Source organism: Cetorhinus maximus, chromosome 2 (genome assembly GCF_964194155.1).
Source record: "Cetorhinus maximus chromosome 2, sCetMax3.hap1.1, whole genome shotgun sequence".
Taxonomy (NCBI): domain Eukaryota; kingdom Metazoa; phylum Chordata; class Chondrichthyes; order Lamniformes; family Cetorhinidae; genus Cetorhinus; species Cetorhinus maximus.
In genome coordinates this window covers 8623419-8648232 of record NC_135880.1, presented here as the reverse complement: position 1 = coordinate 8648232, position 24814 = coordinate 8623419, and the positions used below count along the sequence as shown (strand labels likewise).

Below are 24814 nucleotides of genomic sequence, written 5' to 3'. Positions count from 1 at the left end.
TATTGTCAGACCCCATAGCCTTTGCAGTATCCAGTGCCTTCAGCCGTTTCTTGATGTCACGTGGAATGAATTGAACTGGCTGAAGACTGGCATCTGTGATGCTGAGGACCTCCGGAGGAGGCCGAGATGGATTATCCACTTGGCACTTTTGGCTGAAGATTCTTGTGAATACTTCAGTCTTCTGCACTGCTGTGCTGGGCTCCTCCTTCATTGAGGGTGGGGAATTTGTGGAGCCTCCTCCTCCAGTGAGTTGCTTAATTGTCCATCACCATTCATGACTGGATGTGGCAGGACTGCAGAGCTTGGATCTGATCCATTGGTTGTGGGATCGCTTAGCTCTGTCTATCACTTGCCGCTTAAACTGTTTGGCACACAAGTAGCCCTGTGTTATCGCTTCACCAGGTTGACACCTCATTTTTAGGTATGCCTGATGCTGCTCCTAACAGCACCGTATGTGTAGCTGGACCACACGGACTTTTTTATTTAATTAATTCATGGGCTGTGGGCATCGCTGGCTAGACCAGCATTTATTGTCCATCCCTAATTGCCCTCGTTCAGAGGGCATTTAAGAGCCAACCGCATTGTTGTGGTTCTGGAATCACATGTAGGCCAGACCAGGTAAAGACAGCAGATTTCCTTCTCTAAAGGGAATTAGTGAACCAGGTGGGTTTTTACAACAATCAACAATAGTTTCATGGTCATAATTAGACTTTTCATTTCAGATTTTTATTAAATTCAAATTTCACCATCTGCCATGGTGGGATTTGAACCCAGGTCCCCAGAGCATTATCCTGGGTCCCTGGATTACTAGCAACAGTACCACTGCAGTGGTTCAAGAAGGCAACTCACCGCCCTCTTATAAAGGGTGATTAAGGATGTGCAACAAATGCTGGAGTTGCTGGCGATGTTCACATCCTGTGAAAGAATTTTCAGAAAAATTCCTCTGCTCTATCCCAGTAGTCCTACAAGTTTATTTCCTTCAAGTGCCCATTGATTGCCTCTGCCTCCTTCACCCTCTTGGGCGCCGAGTTCCAGCTCATTACCATTCACTGCGTAAAAAAGTTCTTCCTCATATTCATCCTGCATCTCGTGGCCAAAACATTAAGTCCTTATAACTTCAGCTAATGGGAACAACTTTTCTTTGTCCATCTTATCTAAACCTCTGGTAATCTTGTCCACCTCTATCAAATCTCCCCTCAACTTCCTTTGCTCCAAGGAGAACAACCCCAGCTTCTCCAGCCTACCCTTCGAGTCTAAATCCATCATCTCTGGAACCATTCTGGTAAATTGCCTTTGCACTCTCTCAAGGATCCTCACTCACATCCTTCCTAAAGTGTGGTGACCAGATTGGAACATAAGACTCTATTTGGGGCCTAACCACCATTTTATAACAGTTCAGCATAACTTCTCTGCTTTTATGCTCAATACATCTATTTATGAAGTCCAAGATTGCATATGCTTTGCTAACCACTCTCAGTGTGTCCTAGCACCTCCAACGATCTGTGCATATGCACCCACTGGTCATCCTGTCACTACACACTCTCTTCAAAATTGTGCCACTAAGCCTACATTGCTTCCTTATCCTTTCCATCAAAATGTATCACTTCACACTTCTCTCTATTAAATTCCATCTGCCATTTGTCTGCCCATTCTGCTAGCCTATCTATATCCTTCATCAACCTTCTTTGTTACTTCATGAATACATTCAATTAGTCAAGCACAATCTACTTTTACAAATCTGTGATGGCTCTCCATAATTAACTCAAACATCTCTAAATGCCTGTTGATTTTCTTCCTGCTTCTGCAATAAATTTGTATCATCCTCACTGTTTGCCACACTTGGTATCATTAGCAAATGTTGAAATTTTACTCTGCATTCCAATATCCAAGATATTTACAAATATGAGTTCTAAACCTGTCTTTGTCTGCTCTTTTCAAATATGGTACTGCTTCCTTTTCTAGTATTATCCAACTTACACACTTTGTGCACTTTATTCCTCTTTCCTACTTCTATGTGCTGGTGCCCATCTCCTTGTCAGGTTAGCTTAAACACATTAGTGAACCTCTCCACTGGACATTGGTCTCAGTCCTGTTGAGGTGCAATCCCTTCCATTTTGAATAGATGTCCCCTGCCTCAGAACCGGCTCCAGTGTTCTGAGAATCTGAAGCCCTCTCTCCTGCACCAGGCCTCCAGCCACGCATTCATCCTCCCTATCTTCTATTGCTATACTCACCAACATGTAATACCAGGAATAATCCAGAGATTACTATCCTCAATGTCCTACTTAATTAACTTTCTCCCAGCTCCTGAAAATCTAACCTTAGGATCTCAATATCTGCCCTCTCTATGTCGTTAGTACAAACATTATCACTTCTGGCTCACTCCTTTCCCCCTGCACCCTCTCCCTAATGTCCTTTACCCTGGCACCAAGGAGGCAACAAACTATACAGGCTTCATGATGAAGGTTACATAAATGTCTCTCTAGGGAATCTCCTGTAACAACTGCATTTCTAGCCTTTGCAATTCTCTCCTGTGCAGCCCCTTGCCCATTGGTGCCATGGTCTGGATTGCACTCAATCTGTTCTGCTACCTGATCCCCTGACCCCATATTCTCTTCGATCTTTAATAGCTGAGACGACTCTGGGCAATCCCTCTGTAGGGAGGGTGTTGGTTACAGATTGGTACATCTTAAAGGAGTCTCTGTAGTCTTCCGCAGGTTAACTGTAAGTCTTTACTAACTACTAGAACTAATTACACATGTACAGTAAAGGTACAAGCTACGAGCTGTTTCCATGCTTAGGCCTATACACATCTGAAAAAAGCTTTTCACACGAGTGGTTCGGGTCTGGAATGCACTGCCTGGAAGTGTAGTGGAGGCAAGTACAATCGAGGCATTCAAGAGGGCATTAGATGATTATTTGAAAATAGAGACAATGTGCAGGAGTACGGGGAAAAGGCAGGGCAATGGCTCTAGCTCTGGAAAGTTCCCTGCCTCCCTGGTATCATTTTGTGTTTTTCTTTCAGGTACCATTTTGTTGCTTCACTGGGGTTTTTCTATCCCTCTTTTTAAACTCAGCACCGCCTCAACTTGAAGATTAAAATATTTGTCAAAGGCTGTTGAAAGTTCCTCGAGGCTTGTTGAAGATTCAACAATGCCATGTATTAGGATTACTCCTTCTGCAGGTTCACCCAAACCAGAAAAAAAAGCTGTTAATCTGGGTTCCTTCTGATTTTTCACCTACTCCAGTATTTTAAAAAGTCTCTTCTTGAGGATGCCACATTTCCTGTTGGATTTTTGATCCATGGTCATTTAATATTTTTTGTAGTTTTTTTTTGTGGCTAGGAGCTGACTCCATGCTTAGGTCTATACACGTCTCTGCTCAACACCACACTGACATTGGGTCTTGGGTCATGTGCCTTCTTACATCACTGTCTGAGTGGACTATACTCAGTCCCACATTAAACGTGTATGTGCCTTATACGACAGCCTCTACCTAATAGTCCACAGGGAGAACTCTAAAGTGAAATAAATTAAAATTCTCATCAAGACACTGATCCATTCTGATGTTTGTTCTATCCCCAGCTGCTAGTGGAAATGACAGTGTTGAGTGGGACAGAGGGAGATTCGGTTACATTGCCCTGTGTATTCACACCCAGTAACTCCCTCACCCTGACCACTGTTACATGGCTGAGGAAGGAGCCCTACCAACACGTCGTCACATTTAGACCCCAATCAAATCGATCATGGACAACTGGAAATGCTGGAAATCGGTACAAGCTTGTCAGGAACCCAAAGAAGGGAGATGTGTCAACCAGGATAAACCAGCTGAGCGTGAATGAAAATCACACTTACCTGTGTCTGGCGGAGTACATGACATTACTAACTAACCAACATCTGATCCAGAATGAGACACGGCTGCAGGTCATACATGGTAAGAGGCCGTTGCCACATTCTCCAGTGTATAGAGGGCGTACAGTGAGGGCAGGTGGTGTAACAGCAAACACACGTCAGTTGTGGCTCAGTGGGTAGCACTCTCACCTCTTAGGCAGAAGGTTAAAGTCCCATTCCGGAGACTAAAGAACAAAACCTAGACTGACACTCCAGTGTAAAAATGAGGGGGTGCTGCAGTGTTGGAGGTGCCCTCTTTCAGAAGCGATATTAAAGCCAGGCCAAGCCTTCCCTCCTTGGAAGAATAGGAGAGTTGTCTCTCGGCTCCTGGTTAATATTTACCTCTGGCCCAACACCACCAAAACATACAATCTGGTCATTGTTTCATTGCTATTCCTGAGATCTTCGGGCAGAATTTTACGCCTTGTAGGTGGGCGCATGCCAAACCCGATCGGCTGTAAAATAGTGTGGAAAGATGTTGGACGACGTCTCGACGCCATCCTGCACGCGCACAATCTTCAAGTCAGCAGGCGCGGGCGGGAGCAGAAGGGAGAGGAGGCCAGGTGTCCAAATGCAGCTTCCAGAGGAGTGACCTGTGGGAGGAGAGGCGCAGGCACAAGGGGCGCAGGGCCAGCAGGAAGTCCAAGGCAAAAGGGACCGCAGGAGACACCAGTATCCTGCTGCCAGGGTTTGCAGGCAGCGATGCAGCTACCTCAATATGTCCAAGGTGCAATGCTGAAGGAGACTCCACCTCTTCAAGGAGACCGTGACCTCCATCTGTCAGATGATAGGACCTGAGATCACCTCCAACTGTGTGGGTGGAAACCCCATTCCAGTGGCTCTGAAGGTCACATTGGCCCTCGACTTCTATGCCTCTGGCTCTTTCCAGGGGTCAGTGGGGCACGTGCCGATTGATAGCACTGTTGATGACCCCTTCTGTTACTTTACTGATGATCGAGAGTAGACTGATGGGACGGTAATTGGCCAGGTTGGATTTGTCCTGCTTTTTGGACATAGCTGGGCAATTTTCCATATAGCGGGGTAGATGCCAATGTTGTAGCTGTACTGGAATAGCTTGGCTAGGGGTGCGGCAAGTTCTGGAGAACAAGTCTTCAGATTGCTGGAATATTGTCAGGGCCCATAGCCTTTGCAGTATCCAGTGCCTTCAACCGTTTCCTGATATCATGTAGAGTGAATCAAATTGACTCAAGACTGCCATCTGTGATACTAGCAACCTCAGGAGGAGGCTGAGATGGATCATCCACTTGGTACTTCTGTCTGAAGATGATTGCAAATGCTTCAGCCTTGTCTTTTGCACTGATGTTTTGGGCTCCCCCATCATTGAGGATGGGTGTATTTGTGGAGATTCATCCTGGTTAGGTTTTTAATTGTCCACCACCATTCACGACTCGATGTGGTAGGACAGTAAATCTAATGCATTCGTTGTGGGATTGCGTACCTCTGTCTATCTCATGCTGTTTGTCATGCAAGTAGTCCTGTGTTGTAGCTTCATCAGGTTGACACCTCATTTTTAGGTATGCCTGGTGCTGCTCCTGACATGTTCTACTGTACCCTTCATTGAACCAGGGTTGATCGCCCGGTTTGATGGTAACTTTTTTAAAAATTAATTTATGGGATGTGGGTGTCGCTGGCTAGGCCAGCGTTTATTTCCCATCCCTAATTGACCTTGAGAAGGTGGTGGTGAGTTGCCTTCTTGAACCGCTGCAGTCCGTGTGGTGCTAGGAAGGGAGTTCCAGGATTTTGACCCAGCGACAGTGAAGGAATGGCAATACATTTCCTAGTCAGGATGGTGAGTGCCTTGGAAGGCAACTCCCAGGTGGTTCTCATGTGTCTGCTGCCCTTGTCCTTCTAGATGGTAGCAGTCATGGGTTTGGAAGGTGCTGTCTAAGAAACCTTGGTGAATTCCTGCAGTGCATCTTGTAGATGGTGCACACTGCTGCTACTGTGCATCGGTTGTGGAGGGAGTGAATGTTTGTGGATATGGTGCCAATCAAACAGGTTGCTTTCTCCTGGATGGTGTAACGCTTCTTGAGTGTTGTTGGAGCTGCAATCATTCAGGCAAGTGGAGGGTATTCCATCACATTCCTGACTTGTGTCTTGTAGATGGTGGACAGGCTTTGGGGAGTCAGGAAGTGAGTTACTCACCGCAGGAATCCTTGCCTCTGACCTGCTCTTGTAGCCATAGTATTTATATGGCTAGTCCAGTTCAGTTTCTGGTCAATGGTAGCCCGCAGGATGTTGATAGCGGGGGTTCAGCAATTGTAATGCCATTGAATGTCAAGGGGTGATGGTTAGACTGTTGGAGATGGTTATTACCTGGCACTTGTGTGGTGTGAATGTTACTTACCACTTGTCAGCCCAAGCCTGGATATTGTCCAGGTCTTGCTGCATTTGGACATGGACTGCTTCACTACCTGAAGAGTCATGAATGGTGTTGAACATTGTGCAATCATCAGTGAACATCCCCACTTCTGATGTTATGATGGAAGGAAGGTCATTGATGAAGCAGCTGAAGACGGTTAGACCTAGGAACTCCTGAAGTGATGTCCTGGAATGGGGATGATTGATCTCCAACAACCACAATCATCTTTCTTTAGGTATGACTGCATACCTAGGTAAAGGTAGAATGGGGGATATACTGGGCCATGAGGTAACAGATTGTGGCTGATTACAATTCCGCTGCTCCTGACAGCACCTCATGGATGCTTTGAGTTAGATCTGTTTGAAATCTATTCCAATTAGCACAGTAATAGTACCGCACAACATGATGTGAAGATGGGACTTTGCCTTTACAAGGACTGTGCAGTGGTGACTCCTACCAATACTGTCATGTGCAAATAAGACCATAAGACCATAAGACATAGGAGCAGAAATTAGGCCATTCGGCCCATTGAGTCTGCTCCGCCATTCAATCATGGCTGATAAGTTTCTCAACCCCATTCTCCCACCTTCTCCCTGTAACCTTTGATCCCTTTACCAATCAAGAACCTATCTATCTCCGTCTTAAATACACTCAATGACCTGGCCTGCACAGCCTTCTGTGGCAATGAATTCCATAGATTCACCACTCTCTGTCTAAAGAAGTTTCTCCTCATTTCTGTTCAAAAAGGTCTTCCCTTTACTCTGAGGCTGTGCCCTCAGGTCCTAGTCTCTCCTACTAATGGAAACATCTTACCCATGTCCAATATATCCAGGCCTTTCAGTATTCTGTAACTTTCAATCAGATCCCCCCATATCCTTCTAAATTCTGTCGAGTATAGACCCAGAGTCCTCAAACGTTCCTCATATGTTAAGCCTTTCATTCCTGGGATCATTCTCGTGAACCTCCTCTGGACCCTTTCCAGGGCCAGCACATCCTTCCTGAGATACGGGGCCCAAAATTGCTCACAATATTCTAAATGTGGTCTGACCAGAGCCTTATAAAGCCTCAGCAGCACATCCCTGCTTTTATATTCTAGTCCTCTCGAAATAAATGCCAACATTGCATTTGCCTTCCTAACTACCGACTCAACCTGCAAGTTAACCTTAAGAGAATCCTGGACTAGGACTCCCAAGTCCCTTTGCACTCCAGATTTCTGAATTCTCTCCCCATTTAGAAAATAGTCTATGCCTCTATTCTTCCTACCAAAGTGCATGACCTCACACTTCCCCACGTTGGATTCCATCTGCCACTTCTTTGCCCATTCTTTTGCCCATTTGTCCAGGTTATGTTGGAATTGTATAGAACCTTGGTGAGGCCACAGCTGGAGTACTGTGTTCAGTTCTGGTTGCCACATTATAGGAAGGATGTGATTGCACTGGAGGGGGTGCAGAGGAGATTCACCAGGATGTTGCCTGGGATGAAACATTTAAGTTATGAAGAGAGGATAGATAGACTTGGGTTGTTTTCGTTGGAGCAGAGAAGACTGAGGGGCGACCTGATTGAGGTGTACAAGATTGAGGGGCATGGACAGGGTGGATAGGGAGCAGCTGTTCCCCTTAGTTGAAGGGTCAGTCACGAGGGGACCCAAGTTCAAGGTGAGGGGCAGGAGGTTTAGGGGGGATGTGAGGAGAAACTTTTTACCCAGAGGGTGGTGACGGTCTGGAATGCGCTGCCTGGGAGGGTGGTGGAGGCGGGTTGCCTCATATCCTTTAAAAAGTGCCTGGTTGAGCACTTGGCACGTCATAACATTCAAGGCTATGGGCCAAGTGCTGGTAAATGGGATCAGGTAGGTAGGTCAGGTGTTTCTCATGTGTCGGTGCAGGCTTGATGGGCCGAAGGGCCTCTACTATTCTGTGATTCTGTGTCTCCGAGATAGGGGCAAGATTTCACCCCCAGTATTTGAATGGTTTATTCAACAAAATGCAAATGTACTCTTTACCTTACGGTTAACATCTCAAAACTACTATACATCAAAGCACCCAGTCTTTAATCCAGTTAAGACACTCACACTCACCCACTACAAGTCCAATTCAAAAATAATTTCCAATACCATTATATACATTAATATCTCTTCATGACAAGAAGACAAATGGAATGTTGGCCTTTATTTCAAAGGGAATGGAGCATAAAAATAGGGAACTCTTGCTAAAACTATACAAGGCACTAGTTAGACCACATCTAGAATACTGTGAACAGTTTTGGTCCCCTTATCTAAGGAAAGATGTACTGGCATTGGAGGCAGTACAGAGAAGGTTCACTAGGCTGATCCCAGGAATGGAGAGATTTTCTTATGAGGAGAGGTTGAGTGAGTTGGGCCTGTACTCATTGGAGTTTAGAAGAATGAAAGGCAACCTTATTGAAACACATAAGATTCTTAGGAGGTTTGACAGGGTAGATGCTGAGAGGTTGTTTCCCCTTGTGGGAGAGTCTAGGACCAGAGCGCATAATCTCAGAGCAAGGGGGTGCCCATTTAAAACAGAGATGAGGAGGAATTTCTTCTCTCAGAGGGTAGGGAATCTGTGGAACTCTTTATGCAGAGGGCTGTAGAGGCTGGGTCATTTGGTATATTCAAGGCTGAGATGGACAGAGTTTTAATCAGTAAGGGAATCAAGGGTTATGGGGAAAAGGCAGGAAAGTGGAGTTGAGGATTATCAGATCAGCCATGATCGCATTGAATGGTGGAGCAGACTCGATGGGCTGGACGGCCTACATCTGCTCCTACATCGTATGGTCTATATCTCATTGCCACCCAAACTGATTCGATGGGTGGAATTTTCCCATCCTGCCTGCCGTGGGTTTCTTGGTAGGCGATAGCGGAGAATCTAGCGGGAGCCCAATAATCAGAATCCTGCCGGCATGAAAACAGTACTGCCTTCCAATCTTATGTCACGCCAGCCGGAAATCCCCTTGTCTGAATCACATTTGATAAAGGATGGTGTGCAGCCGTCAGGCCTTGCTTTGCTCGCGACTTCAAGGTGAGTGCTACGTTCATAGCCTCCCTGTCACAGAGTGGCGCCGGTCTCATTGCGATGCCAGTGGAATGCCACACTTCTGAGGGTTGGTCTGCTCCCAGTGGGTGTCTCCGTAGCACAGAAGGACAGCACTGTGCAGCGGTACTCAGGCAGGGCTCAGCATTCTGACAGAGACCAGCATTTTGAATGGAGGAGGGAGGGGAAAGGATAATGGGCACACGGAGGGCAAAGGGGTAGGAAGGCATTTAAAGGGGTTGGGGGAGGGGTAATGATGGAAGGCAGAGGGGCAAGAAGGCTTTGCAAGGGGGTGGAGGTGGAGGGGGATATGATTGCAGGTGGAGGGGAGGCGGAGGGTGGAAAGCTGGAGCTCGACAAGGGAAGCTGAGATGCTGACAAACAAGGGGCTGGATGGGATACCACAAGTATGAATGGGAGGGGATGCACGCAGACTCCGGAATAGTGTGGCACACGAGGGATGGGTCCTAATGAGACTCACGAAGGACGGGGTGGGAAGAGAGACAGTGTAGTGTCCAGTCATGAGGGCAATGGTGAACTCATTGTAAGTCAAAGTTCTTGGTCTGGGGCCAGCAAGTCAGAGTCAGAGAGTAGAGACACTCCTTGGGCTCACAGTCAGGGGTGAGAGAGCACAGACTATCCTTGGGCTCTGTGGATCTCACAATCAAGAGTGATATAGAAGAGGCAGTCCTGGGGTGCAGCGGGCCATGCTACAGGATTATGCATGGCACGCACATTGTACTCCCCCTCCAGGGAAGGGCATGGACTGTGTGCTCAGTTGGGATAATGCACAGCTTGGTGTGGTGTGTTTTCACAGTCCACATCCATTGGCTTGTCTGGCTCTGTACTGGTCTGCAGATGGGATGGTAATGGTTAGGGGAGGCATCTGCAGCGTGTATTTGAGGAAAACATAATGAAGGGGCCGGGTGGTATGTGAAGTGTTCTTGGAGGTTCTCTTCTGTAGATGATTGTACATACAGCCTGTAGATGGGGAGGGCAAAGGTGCACACGGGGCATGGGCACATCAACAGTGATGGGATTAGAGGGGAGGATGGAAATGTCGACCACAACAATAATGGGATCCAGTATCACTGTGGGAGGCTGGAGAATAATAGGACGGAGCTCTATCTCCACATCATGAAGTTCCAAGAAAATATGTGGGATGCAAACAGTGAGAGAGGGATTGTCAAAGCTGGTCTTGAAGTGATAGTGGAGAACAAACATCTTGCACTGTCGAACTAATAGCAGAGTTACAAATCAAAAGTAGGGGCAAATCTGCATGGAAGGGGTCTGGAGTAGTGTGGGAGGAACGCACTGCTGGATGAAGGGCCCTCTAACTTGTTGGTGCCACAACATTCAAATGAAGTCAGAACTGAGAGTAAGTAGGAATATTGTCATGAGAGTATAATATTTTCATATTTTTTCTGGTTTATTGTAAAGTAGGTTTATGGGGGTAAGTAGTTGGGTCTGCCTGTGTGTGATTTAATTACATTTGGGGTCAAATAGACTGTAGGCTCATAAAAAGAAGCTAGGTGCTTGACATGCTAATGAGTAAACATGGATGCTGGCTTAGCATGTAAGGTGTGAAGAGAATTTGCATTTTTAGATAGATGAAGGGGGATTTGGATTTCAAAGGGATCTCAGTCTGTTTACAAATAGCCAGACCAGCAAGGCTAAGGTTTATTTTTTCCCAAGAGTTACTGACATTGTATAGTGACAACATGGAAGTTTTTATGTTTTGAGGGAGATACAGTTTCAAAGACTTATGAGACAATAGAATTTACATATTAAGAGACACACATAGATAAAGGAGAATGAGGCTATGCGTCAGGGGGAGGCATTGTGAGATCAAACAGAAGTGTGTGAAGTGGCCTTAATGAAGTCTCCAGCATTTGTGCATAAGACTGCTGTCTACAGAAACTGAAGCTGGAGAAAGACATTTTGAATTCCACTGTTCATGATATTGTGTTAATTTGCTCGATCTGTTTAGAATCTAAAACCTATTTTTGGACTGTTGCCTTAAAGAGGGTGTAACTGGGAGATAGGTTAATTAGGAGTTATTATAGTGGTAATTTGTAGTCCTCTGTGTGTGCTTGAAATCTTTTCTTTTGCTAATAAATATTATGAATTTGTTTTTTTTTTAATCTCTAAACGTCTTGCTGGACTTATTACTGAATTCAGAACACGCATTTCGAAATAAATAAAAATTGCAAAACCATTGCGATAGTGTGATCAAGTTTCCCTCAGGGATTTGACCCGCCTGGCATACATCATCTGCTGTGTCATAATAACACCTCTGAGAAGCTGGCCATTGCAATCCCTACCTTTTGCGGCACTATTAAAGGGGAAATGTAGGAGTTACTAGCTTGACATCACAGTCACTGTGTTCTGAAGGAGATAGCTGAAGAGATAGTGGAGGTGTTAGTGGTGATCTTTCAGGAATCACTGGAGTCAGGGAGGGTCCCAGAGGACTGGAAAATCGCTAATGTAACCCCCTTGTTTAAGAAGGGAGTGAGGCAAAAGACGGGAAATTACAGGCCGATTAGCCTGACCTCGTTCATTGGTAAGATTTTAGAGTCCATTATTAAGGATCAGATTTCAGTATACTTGGAAGTGCATGGTAAAATAGGGCAAAGTCAGCATGGTTTCATCAAGGGGAGGTCATGTCTGACAAATCTGTTGGAATTCTTTGAGGAGGTAACGAGTAGGTTAGATAAAGGAGAGCCAATGGATGTTATCTACTTGGACTTCCAGAAGGCCTTTGACAAGAGGCCGCACAGGAGGCTGCTCAGTAAGATAAGAGCCCATGGCGTTAGAGGCAAGGTACTAGCATGGATAGAAGATTGGCTGTCTGACAGGAGGCAGAGAGTGGGGATAAGGGGGTCCTTCTCAGGATGGCAGCCGGTGACTAGTCGAGTTCCGCAGGGGTCAGTGTTGGGACCACAACTTTTCACTTTATACATTAATGATCTAGATGAAGGAACTGAGGGCATCCTGGCTAAGTTTGCAGATGATACAAAGATAGGTGAAGGGACAGGTAGTATTGAGGAGGCAGGGAGGCTACAGAAAGATTTGGACAGGTTAGGAGAATGGGCAAAGAAGTGGCAGATGGAATCCAACGTGGGGAAGTGTGAGGTCATGCACTTTGGTAGGAAGAATAGAGGCATAGACTATTTTCTAAATGGGGAGAGAATTCAAAAACTGGCGTGCAAAGGGACTTGGGAGTCCTAGTCCAGGATTCTCTTAAGGTTAACTTGCAGGTTGAGTCAGTAGTTAGGAAGACAAATGCAATGTTGGCATTTATTTCGAGAGGACTAGAATATAAAAGCAGGGATGTGCTGCTGAGGCTTTATAAGGCTCTGGTCAGACCACATTTGGAATATTGTGAGCAATTTTGGGCCCCATATCTCAGGAAGGATGTGCTGGCCCTGGAGAGGGTCCAGAGGAGGTTCACGAGAATGATCCCAGGAATGAAAGGCTTAACATATGAGGAACGTTTGAGGACTCTGGGTCTATACTCGATGGAGTTTAGAAGGATGAGGGGGGATCTGATTGAAACTTACAGAATACTGAAAGGCCTGGATAGAGTGGACGTGGGGAAGATGTTTCCATTAGTAGGAGAGACTAGGACCCGAGGGCACAGCCTCAGAGTAAAGGGAAGACCTATTAGAACAGAGATGAGGAGAAACTTCTTTAGCCAGAGAATGGTGAATCTATGGAATTCATTGCCACAGAAGGCTGTGGAGGCCAGGTCATTGAGTGTATTTAAGACAGAGATAGATAGGTTCTTGATTGGTAAGGGGATCAAAGGTTACAGGGAGAAGGCGGGAGAATGGGGTTGAGAAACTTATCAGCCATGATTGAATGGCGGGGCAGACTCGATGGGCCGAATGGCCTAATTTCTGCTCCTATGTCTTATGGTCACTCCATTTCAACATTAACACATAGGAATGTGAAATTTGGGAATGCAGGCAACCATTAATCAAGAACAGGTGCTGCATGTTTGGCATCCCATCAATGAAAGACTTTCATGTGCTCTCCACAATTGCTATTCATAATAGAGCAAGGGGCATCCAATCAGGAATCATGAGCAACTTATTGTCAATGAGTATCCCAGATCTGAGATTGGAGCTAGGTCAGGTCACGCATGTCATTCAAATCTTCTTCTACTTCTGTGGGATTCAGATGTAATGTCACAGGATGGCACCTTGATCACCTTGATGTGTCTGTGAGTGCCTCAGATAGAAGGCTGCATCACCAACAAAGATAGTAGGGCAGAAACTACTATAGACCATTACAATCATTTTTTATTCAAGATTGTAAGCTTCACTGTTTTAAAACATTACGCATTAATCTATTCAATCTATCATTTCAGAGAGAAGAACAAAACAGTTCTGGATCCAGGGCTCAATGCTGCCCTTTCGGAGGGTTCTTATACAATGGAGGAGGAGAAGGGTCAGGCAATGCTGAGTGCAGCTTCAGGAGGAGGCCCTGTCTGAGGTCCAGGTTGCAGGGGAGCCACAGCAAGAACATGAGGATCAGGAGGATAGACCCAGACCAAGGAAGTGACTCACTAAACCAAGTGTCTACTGAAGAAGACTATCATATTTGCAAATAGGTGAAAGACAATGGCGTGCACGTCTGTGCTTGTCATGAGCTCTGGTGGGTCGCATCTGTCACATTCTTCAGGAGGACTTAATGTCCTGTGGAGTTGGAGACTATCCCCTGCCTGGAGATCATTCCAGGGATCCACAGGGGACCTGCAGCATCTCACAGTCTATGCCACACACAGATGCATCAAGGTGGTCGCAGGTGCCCTCTACAGCAAGACACATCACTATGTGAGGTTTACATTTGATGAAGATAACGAGTGAGAGTTTCAATCAATCAGTTTGCAGCTATCTCAGGCTTCCCAAGAATGCAGGGTGCAATCAACTGTACCCATGTGGCTTTAAGGGCTCCATGGCAGCAGCGGCTAATGTTTATCAGCCATAAAGGCTTTCGTTCCATTAATGTGCAACTGGTTTGCGATCATCGGAAGTACATAATGCACATCTGTGCCAGGTACCCTGGGAGTTGCCATAACTCATACATCCTCAATCACTCCCAGGTGCCTCAGACATTCAAAGGATCTGAGCATCTACATGGATGGCTGCTCGAGGGTAAGAGGTACCCACTGAAATGCTGGTTCATGACTCCAGTACATCAACCTCAGAGTGCTTCGGAGGAGAGGTACAACGTAGCTCACAGCTCCAGACAGTCCTTAATTGAACAGACCATTGGCATTCTGAAGATACACTTCTGATGTTTGGGTCGCTCAGGTGGGGCACTACAGCACGCTCCAGACAGGGTTGCCTGCTTCATCAGTGTGTTGCACCCTTCACAACCTGGTGCTGCAAAGGGATGATCCCTTGCCTGAGGGAAAAATGGAGGAGGCTGATAGCTCCTCGGAGGATGAAAACTAGGAGGGCCAGGAGCCTGAACAGGGTGATGAGGGTCAGCTTCCACGGGATGACACCATCGAGGAAGCACAACATGGAAGATATGCCCATGCCACTTAAATTGCTGTCAGATTCCAGGAGGAGTAAAGTGAAGGAAACGGGAGATGTCCGCATTTCTCCTGTCCCTTAATACAATTCCATTGCATTGAAAGGCATGTCCACCCTGTATAGCAAATATAGCATTCAGACTTGCACTTTTCAGCCTCATGATTGGCCAGACCATGATCTCTAAGGAGGTCAGCGGGGCACCCTGTAACATGCTCACTCTAGTAAGTGAGAGTTGACTCAACAGCGAGAACGCTGTGGTAGCTTTCTTGATGCAGTCATCATGACATTAATAAGGAACTATAGTGGCCAGTGAGACATGGTTGGGGATATCATCCTCCCATCCAGGTCTGGTCCTTTGGCACTACCACTGAGGAGACAACTGCCGCTAAACCCTCAAGGCTGCTCAGCTGCCCTCACACAATGATGTGTTGCGAGGAAAAAGGTTACAAATGCATTGAGCACACACTTCTCCAAGACATCACACAAGGGTGCAGAAACTATCTTCAGTGAGATTGACATCACATGAATGTGAAGCTGTTGGATCCTGTACCCTGGTTTGTTGGGACTTAAGGATCTGGATTGCACCCTTGTTTCTCGGTGGCCAAGTTGGTACCAGAGACAGAGAAGATCAGCAGATTATTCTTAGAAGAAACACATTCTGTTTATTTACATGAGGAACTCAGCAGCTACACTTGTGTGCTTACAACTCAAAACTATGCCTTTACAGACTCAGACTCTACAGATGTAGTCTGCACTACTCTGCTTTTGGATACCAAGATCATGCGGTCTCCCATTACAACATTCGTCTTAAAGGTATATTATACATCAGATTACTACAGAATCTCACAGAGAGACACTATCACTGAGTGGGTTGATGGCTAAACCTCAAAATAAGAGGATTCCTATGTACATAATCGCAACACCTTCAGTTGCCCAAGCCATTCACAAAAACATTAAATGTATGAACAAAAGTGCAATATTTTTTACAGTGGTTGCACACCCATGACCCAAAAATGATTTCAATATCTCTTAATTTTCCTAACTCTACCACTATACCTGGGTGCAGCCCTGACATCCGCAGCAGAGGTGGAGGCAGCCTGATGATTGCGACATCCTGATGTCTGTGATGCCCTTGGTGGACGTCCCACAGTGGACCGAGATGTGGAGGGTCCCGACCTGATAAGGATCTTCTGCTCAGGGGAAGATGCACCCTTAGCTGCTTGAGCAGCTGGAGTAGATGGGTCACAGGCAGAGGGGAGTCAGAGTGGCTGAACACCATTGGAGTATCCGGGGTGCCCAGCTGATGCCCATCCTCCCTGTGGGTGCCCAAGGGCCCCACCCTGACTGCTTGAGGAGAAGGGGATCCTGGAGGGAGGTCAAAGTGCCTCGCCCCCTCTCACCTGGACATTGATGGTGCCACCAGTGTGTGGGGCCATGGAGTCCAGGGTCAAGTGCAAATCCAGCAAGACCTGCTGAATCAAGGTCTTCATGGTGGTTGCCAACCTTCCCATGGTGACCTCCAGGCGCTCACATGTCGGAGCCACAACATCAGAAAGAACGGGGACAGGTTCCTCCATCTTTCGCTCGAGTCTGCTGAGTGACTGCCGCATCTCTGCCTAATGTCCCACTGCCTATTGTTGCATCTCCAGCATTGTGTTGGTGGCCATTCACAGAGGCATCATCATCTGACTTGGACTGAGTGGATGGCTGGTCTCCAGCAGACCTCCGAGTGCCAGAGATCTGGGCTGTCCCTGGCTCCAACTGCTGCGGGGACGTGTCAGTGAGGTGTTCGCCTCTAGGTGAGCCCGAGCTGAATCTAGAGCTATGCCCCACTGAGGTGTGTGTCTCTGCGCTGGTAGAGGGTGCAGGTGTGCACAGTGACTGATCTTCCTCTGTGGCTTCCTCAGCATCTTCATCTGAGGTGGTCTGGGGGCTGGAGCTTATGTTGGCCATCCTTGTCTGCCTGGACCTGCTGGTGCCTACAAGAGAAAGACGAGAGTTTTAGTTAATGACCAGGCAGAATACAACATTGCATGTCACTCACTGTGAATGCCAGGACATGACGAATTCATGGAGGTGTCATCCATAATAGGTTGCTGGGAGTGGTCGATCTCCCCTTCCCCACAGGAGCGATCCCTGTCTTTCCAGTCATCTTGGCAGCATCCTCCTCAAACTGGGTGAGGGAAACAATGTCAGCTGTCCCTCCCTCCCCCCCACCAACCCCACCGCCTGGGATCTTTCCCATCTGTTGTGGGCCAGCTTGCCCTGGATGAAGACAAAAGGAAGAAGGGGTGGAGCTGAGGTTGAGGAAACATGCATGCCCCTTGTGTGTAGTGAGCCCTCCCCAGAAGGGGGCTGAGGATGGAATATGAGCTGCATGACAGGTGAAATGGTGGTGATGTGAAAGTTTCCATGAACAAATCAGCGTTGATATGTGTCCCCCGTTAATGGTTGTGTGCAATCCCTGAAGAGAGTAGCCAATGAGTGCATGATGCCAGGGTGAGAGTTTAGTATTGGAGGGAGTTGAAGGATGACTTACCCTGGTGGGGCGGATGAGATCATTCATTTTCTTCCTGCACTGGATGGCACTGCGGGTGTAATCACCAGCCACGCTGACCTCCTCTGCTAAGGCTTCCCTGGCCAGAGGGGTGAAGCTGGCGTGCTTTCTGGAGCAGCCCCTTCGGTACACTTTTGCTGCCACACTCTTTGAATCAAGGCCTTCTGGACATCGGGGTAGAAGTGGGGTAGAGGCAGCTGCCTCCTTGTGGCTTGCTGCCTTCTTCCTCTGGTTTCCAGACATCTTTCTGTGTGTGTGTCATGGAGCTGTGCTAGAGAGAGTGCAGGCAGAGAACTGGCATGGCAGAGTGCCTGCTGGCATTGCCCTCCTGCCTGGCATGCCCAGCAGGTGTTGAGGCCATCACTCCCGCCAAGCGGATGATCTTCCACTTTCTCATTGACAACTCCCCGAGGCTCCTCCCCAACTCCTGGCAACCATCACAGAACTGCCTGGGCTCTTTGAAATGCCCCCTCTGGGTCGCCATTGCACCTGGTGCCCGCCATACTCCCGCCCCCGCCAGCAGCGCTGAGCCAATGCCTGGGCGCATTTCACGCTGGTCAGCACTTAATTGGGGCAGCCAGCATGAAATCGCGTCAGAGTTGCGAGCGTGGGTAACATGTTCGTTTCCAGGCCTGCTGACTGCACGCTCGTGACATGCGTAAAATCCAGGCCAAAGATGGGGTGGCTGCCTGGGCTTGTGCACCAACCGCAAAATCGCACAGGCAATGGAAAACTTCAATAAATTGCCTTTTTAATGGGCTTAATTATCCATTTAATTGTCAGCGGGAGTTGTTTCCGACACCCGCACGTGCCCGCTGATCATAATACGGCACGAGAACATCGGGACACGCACCCAACATTATCCAACGCGATTTCACATGAGGTTGGGTCGGCTTGATCCTGCAACGTAAAATCCTGGCCATGGAACTGAGCGGACAGTATGCATTCTATGGGCGGAATTTTCCCAGAATTGCACTAAGCGCAGTAGCGGGTGGGTAAAATGGAGTCCGATTTGCCGATGAAAATGGCGGGTTTTCACGCCGTAGCTCCCCGAACCCGCCTCATTATGTATTCGCTCCCGGAAACATGACGTTTCAATGGCTGGCAGGCTCTCATTCGCCCGCTCGCCATCACCCGGCTGTTGCATCACGCCGGGCGCCATCTTTAAAAGGCAGCTGCCAGCAAAGCGCTCATCGCCACCAGCTCACCACCGCTGTCTGGGAGACACGGCCAGCAAAGGCAAAAAGACTGCAGCCCCCCTCCCCCCACTTCAACGACAGGTCCCTCGAGCGACTGCTAGATGCTGTGGAGGCCCCGCCGGGATGTGCTGTAACCCCCACTCTGGCTGCAGGATGGGCAGCAAAGTCACCAGCCCGGCTAGGGAGGCGGTGGCAGCGGTGGTCAGTGCCAAAGCCCTGCAGAGGAGGGCAGCCACCCAGTGCCGCTAAAGGGTGAATGATCTCCTCCATTCTGCCAGGGTAAGTCACTCTTCTCATCACTCAACTCACACACTCACAAACCCATCACACATCCACAGGGCCCTCTCTCACTGCCAGTGCAAGGGACATCACCATTCACTCTCTCACACACACCGTCATTGTCCTCATCCCGTCCATGGGACCACTCACCATCCACACAGGCCAGGTATACTTGCCATCTGGCCTGGCAGGAGTCCTGATACACACTCCTCATCTCTATCCATGCAGGACAAACTGGCTCACAACAGGAGGGAAAGGTCACAGACAGGTGGAGGGATGCCGGAAATCAAAGTGCTGACTGAATTCAAAAACAGAGCCATCCAATTGGCTGATGACCAGGACCGGTCCTGTGCTGACAGTGAGGTCAGCGCTGCTCTACCAAGTGAGGATCCAGCAGCGCAACATGCATCAGATAACCATGCCATGAGTGATGTGTCCTCTTTCACAGGCCACTGCCATGTACTAATCATCTCCCGTTGCATTCGCAGGGACATCTGGGAAGCAGTCGACGGAGTCCACGACCCAGGCTCTCCAAGCAAGCCCCGAAGAAACCTCTGGAATCTGGAGGCACCCCCCGTGAAGTCCCATCACAGCGCTCACCCACACCCTCCACCAGCACAGAGACACACACCTCGGTGGGATCTAGCTTTAGAGTAGCCTCGGGATCACAATCTGGTGAGCGCATCACACTTTCTGATCACTGCAGGCAGAGGCAGGGACTATCCAGGTCCCCAGCACTTGGAGGGCTGCTGGAGGTCAGAACGTTGCTGAGTCCGAGTCAGATGATGAGCCTCTGGATTTGGTCATGTCACAGTTGCTGGAGCTGCAAAGGCAAGCTAGGGAATAACAGGAAAGGGTGTCCGCTGCGCTCCTCAGATTGCAAGGCATGATGGAGGAGTTCATCCGTCTTCAGGCTGAGGTGATAGCGCCGGCTTTGCAACGCACCAGAGGTCAACACAGGTAGGATGGCGGCTGCCATGGAGACCTTGGTCCAGGACGTCACTCGTGCACTGCTGCATGGCTCAACTCCACTGTTGATGCTATAGTTGGCTTCCAACAGTGTGTACGCGACAGGGGTGCGGGGCAGCTCGACCTCGCTCCAGCTACCCCTTTCCATTCACGGAGTCAGCTAGGGGCCCTCGGGCACCTATAGGGAGGAGAATCAGCAGGTGCACGCTGCGGGACCCAGCCAACCAGGTGACTCTGGGAGTTACCGGCCCATCTGACTCCCCTCTTCCTGTGACCTCCACAGATCCAGCTTCACAGGCCGAGCAGGACCCCGAAAGCAGGCCGCGGCCCTCCAAGTCTCAGCCCTCCAGAGGACGCCCGCCAAAGTCATCACAGACAGGGCGTCACAGTCAGCAGGCTGTCTCCACCTCCACTGTGCATGTTCGGCGAGCACCAGACCTGCTGAGTTTTTCCAGCTATTTTTGTTTTTGCTTCAGATTTCCAGCCTCCGCAGAATTTTGCTTTTAACCAAGATGTAGTGCCAGGGTTAGGACAGTTAACTCTTTCGGAGTCAACCGATTAAACTAACTGAGCAAAATCAGGGACAAAACAAACACAGCCTCTAAGTTAGGGTAACTGTAAAACAAAACGCAAATTTTAAAGGAAACTTACAAACACCAAACCAAAATGTGATTAAGGGGGTCGAGAGTGCACCCCAGCCCCCGTGGTGCCCACTGGGCATGGAAGGCCTCGATGGTGCCGGCAGACACCATGTGCTCCCTCTCCAGGGACACCCGGCTGCGAACGTAGCTGCAGAAGAGGGGCAGACAGTCAGGTTGGACGACGCCCTCGATCGCCCGCTGCCTGGACCTGTTAATGGCCAACTTGGCCAAGCCCAGGAACAGGTTCACGAGGAGGTCCTCCTCCCTCCCAGCCCCCCTCCGCACCGGGTGCCCGTAGATCAGGAGCGTGGGGCTGACATGTAAACAAAACATCAATAACAGGTTTTTTAAATAACTGAAGAGGAAGTGCAGCCTACAACACCCTATGTAAACATGGTCCACACGGACTCCACACGAGCGCAAAAGAAGCAGGTATCTTGGGAGTCCGTGAACCGACACAACCTATGGTTGTATGGGACCACTGCGTGCAACACCCTCCACCCCAGGTCCCCGATGGAAAGCGGGAGGACACCTCCATAGAGGGCCCCCCAACGGGGACCTCTGCCACCGGATGGCAACAAGGCAGCCAGGGCATGTCCGGGCGGTGGGCGAGGGCAAGGAAGTGAAGGGTGTGCAGCAGCAGTCCGTACAGGAAACTCCTCTGCGCCGTGCTAAATGACACGGAGGGCATTTCCCCTAGGCGGCTCATATTGCGGGGCACCGGCACCCGAGGGAGGATTCGGGGCCAATGTGGAATTCCATCCGAGCAGGGGTACGCTCAGACAGAAGACCATCGCTCACCTGCGCCACCTCAAGGCCCAGAATGACGTTGGGGCCGAGCACGACCTTCCTAAGGTCTTGAATGGCATTGGCCGGGAGCTGGATGTCCACGGACGCGCAATGCACCAACTCCTTCGGAAGCATCCAGCCCACTCCTCCGCCACCCAGCATGGTGTTGTCCTCCCGCTTTCCATCGGGGGCCTGGGGTGGAGGGTGTTGCGGTGGTCCCATACAACCGCAGAATGTGTGGGTTCACGGACTCCCAAGATACCTGCCACTTTTGCAGTCTTGTGGAGTCCATGGACCACGTATATATAGGGTGTTGTAGACTGCTCACCCCGGCAGCCACAGCCCTCCTCTCCACCGGCCACAGAAACGGACGGAGGGGCGGATTCCTGAGCAGCGGCTCTCTGACAACAGCCACTACTCCTGACGGGGGAGAGCTGCGTCACGAGGCAACCGTGTTCCAGACATCCACCAAGTCGAAGGACCCGACCAGGTGCCGCAACTTACTCACACCTAGCATGCGGTGCTGGGCACCGTGACGGTCCCGGGCCTCGAGGGTGCAGTTCAAATACCCCCCCGAAGATGATGCACTCGCCCACATCGATGGAGCCCAGATGAGTGGACACTTCCTCAAAGAAGCTTGCTTGCTGCTGCGAGCCCAGGGGAGTTTACACCTTCACAAAGTGAAGCACCGCGCCCCCTAGGTGCACAGTAAGGCGTAGCAACCGGCCAGGCACCGGCTCCTTGACCCCCAAGATCTCCAGCTGAAAATGTGGGGCCAACAAGATAGCCACCCCGCCAGAATTGGAGGCTGGGTGACTCATGTAGACCCCCCCTTGCCAGTCCAGGAGCCACGTAGCTTTGTTTCCCGGAACGGTATGGGTTTCCTGCAGGAAGCACTTCCTGTCCCGGAGGACCAAGAAGTTCTGGAACCTGTGCTGTGTGTCCCTGCTGCCGTGGATGTTGATGCTGGCTATGGTTGTCTTCCTTGTCAGAAGTATGTGCTACCTTCACCTGAATAAAAAGAGGGGATTTTTTTTTTAAGCCTTCCTCTCCTTCAGGAGCCCAGTGGGAAGCGTGTGGACCCTCCGCTGGACGTTCCTGTCCAACTCAGGGGCCTTGAGGGCCTCGCGAGTTGACCAGAACACCAGCGGAAAAGAATACCACCGGTCCAAGGCCAACTGGACCCTGTCTCGGCGACTGCGATTACTCGCTAAAAAGTCCTCAAGTTCCCTCACAGGGATGAGGGGAGAGTCAGTGGGGGGGCACCAGGGGATCAGCCACCTCACCCGACAATGACTCTGAGTCGTCCCTGGTGCTCACCACCGAAACTCTGTCCTCCTCCAGGTCGTCACCTCCAGCTTCCAACCCCTCCCCCGCATTGAGTACGGGGGCTGGTCCGGAGCTGCCAGTCGGCTCCACCTCCACCTCGATCCTACCCCCAAGGTCAAGGCCAGAGGGGTCCTCTCTGGTCTCCGCTATTGGTTTCTGGGTCACAGGGCGGCGGCATCTCAGAACCCCACTCCCCGCCCCACCCCCCCACCCCGCCAGGCACCGGGTTGTCCGGCGAGTCCGGAAAAAGCTCCAGGCCCAAAACAGTGACGCCCAGCGCTAAAGGCTGGGAGGGAGCAGGGAGGCCTTCTTCACCACCACCACCCCATGACCCAGTTATTGGGTCTAAAAATGGGGTGCTGCAGTCCCCTTAGCGGGCCAGATGATATCTCGGGGGTATGAGGTGGGTCTGGGTAGGGTACCTCCACAAGGGAGGTGCCTCCACAAGGGAGGTGCCTCCACAAGGGAGGTACCCTCAGGGACCCCCGAGGGTCCCTGCTCAGGGGACTGCAGCAATGGAACAGGGGTAATAGGAGTGACAGGAAAGACAGGGGTTTGGAGGGCAGAGCGAGGACTTACAGGGTGGAGACGCCACTACCTCATCACCAGGGGAGGGGACACATCCAACCTCTTCAGTCGGAATGTCCCCCTCCTCCTCCAAGGGGTGACGTCTCTTCTGGGGTAGGCTGCGGATTGGGGAGGACCTATCCACCTCCACTTTGTCCAGCTGTCCCGGACACTCCGCCCCCTGGGGTTTGGGCAGGTCCACCCTTTTTAAAAGGACCACCAGCTCGGGGTCACGCGCCTCACCCCCACTGGCCCCAGGAACCCACGTGGGGACGGTGCCGGGGCCCAGCACGTGGCGCTGAGGCGCACTCAGGCCCCGGGAACCCACGCGGGGACGGTGCCGGGGCCCAGTACATGGCGCCGAGGTGCACACGGGCCCCGGGAGCACGCACGGAGACGGCACCGGGGCCGGATGTTTGTACTTCCCCCGAGCCGGTATCTTCAGGGGGTTTGGTGGTCCTGGGTGTTTTGGGGGGGTTTGGGGAGTCTCGGGGGGCTGCCCTCAGGTTGAGGGTCCTTCCTCCGCGCCTTCTTACGGCGAGGGGGCTCTCCTCCCCCGCCTCACCGGCAGCCGAGATGGCGGTGGCTGCCGGCGGCACCTGCCCTTGCGGGGAGGGAGATGGAGTGGTGGCGGGGGGGAGGAGCGGTGGTGCCAGCCGCGGCTGCTTGGGTGGTGTTTGCGGCCTTGGAGTGGGGGGGGCAGTTCTTCCTCACATGCCCCACCTCCTTACTGGCAACGGCACCGCACGCCCTCCTCGGTCCAGAACACTCTGTAGGCAGCCCCCTCCAGGCACTCCTCCCGGGCCAGGCGGATGAAAACCTGGCACCGGAAGGTGTAGACGTGTCGGAAGGCCGCGTCCTTGAGGCCAAGAGGGATCGGTGCAACCCCGGACCTGACCTCCCCCGGTTGAGGGAGGTGGGGGAGGAGGAGCTCACTGGGGACAAAGGGAGGGACAGACGATGAAAATGATGAGCCTCTGGGCGGTGGCCTCAACGGGGTCCACCCCCAGGAAGGTCCCGCCCACAGTGAGCCCCTTTTGCAGGGCCAGGTGCACCGCCCGCTTGGACCTCAGGAAAAAGACGGCTTTGCCGTACATTTTAGAGGCTGCGACTATGGCTGAGGGGCCGATGACCCCAGCCATAGCCCTAATGCACGCCTCGATGGTCATCTCGGGGTGAGTGTAGCTCTGTAGTGACGTTGAGTGTCTTGGGCTACAGGAAGATATAGACGGGATGGTCAAATAGGCAGATAAGTGGCAGATGGAATTTAACCCTGAAAAGTGTGAGGTGATACACTTTGGAAGGAGTAATTTGACAAGGAAGTATTCAATGAATGGCATGACACTAGGAAGTTCTGAGGAACAAAGGGACCTTGGCGTGTGTGTTCATAGATCTCTGAAGGCGGAGGGGCATGTTAGTGGGGTGGTGAAAAAGGCATATGGGACACTTGCCTTTATCAATCGAGGCATAGATTACAAAAGCAGGGAGGTCATGTTGGAGTTGTATAGAACCTTGGTGAGGCCACAGCTGGAGTACTGTGTGCAGTTCTGGTCGCCACATTATAGGGAGGATGTGATTGCACTGGAGGGGGTGCAGAGGAGATTCACCAGGATGT

The 24814-nt window shown here is 50.3% G+C and overlaps 1 protein-coding gene across 1 annotated transcript in view; it reads left to right on the top strand.

Annotated features, from left to right (window-relative positions):
- The first annotated feature begins 3871 nt into the window (after positions 1–3871).
- Positions 3872–24814, top strand: part of LOC144692105 (sialic acid-binding Ig-like lectin 15) — a 31070-nt gene continuing 10127 nt past the window's right edge. The window contains exon 1 of the transcript XR_013579271.1: positions 3872–3933. The gene's annotated coding sequence lies outside the window, so the exon portion shown is untranslated. The remainder of the gene's footprint in view (positions 3934–24814) is intronic.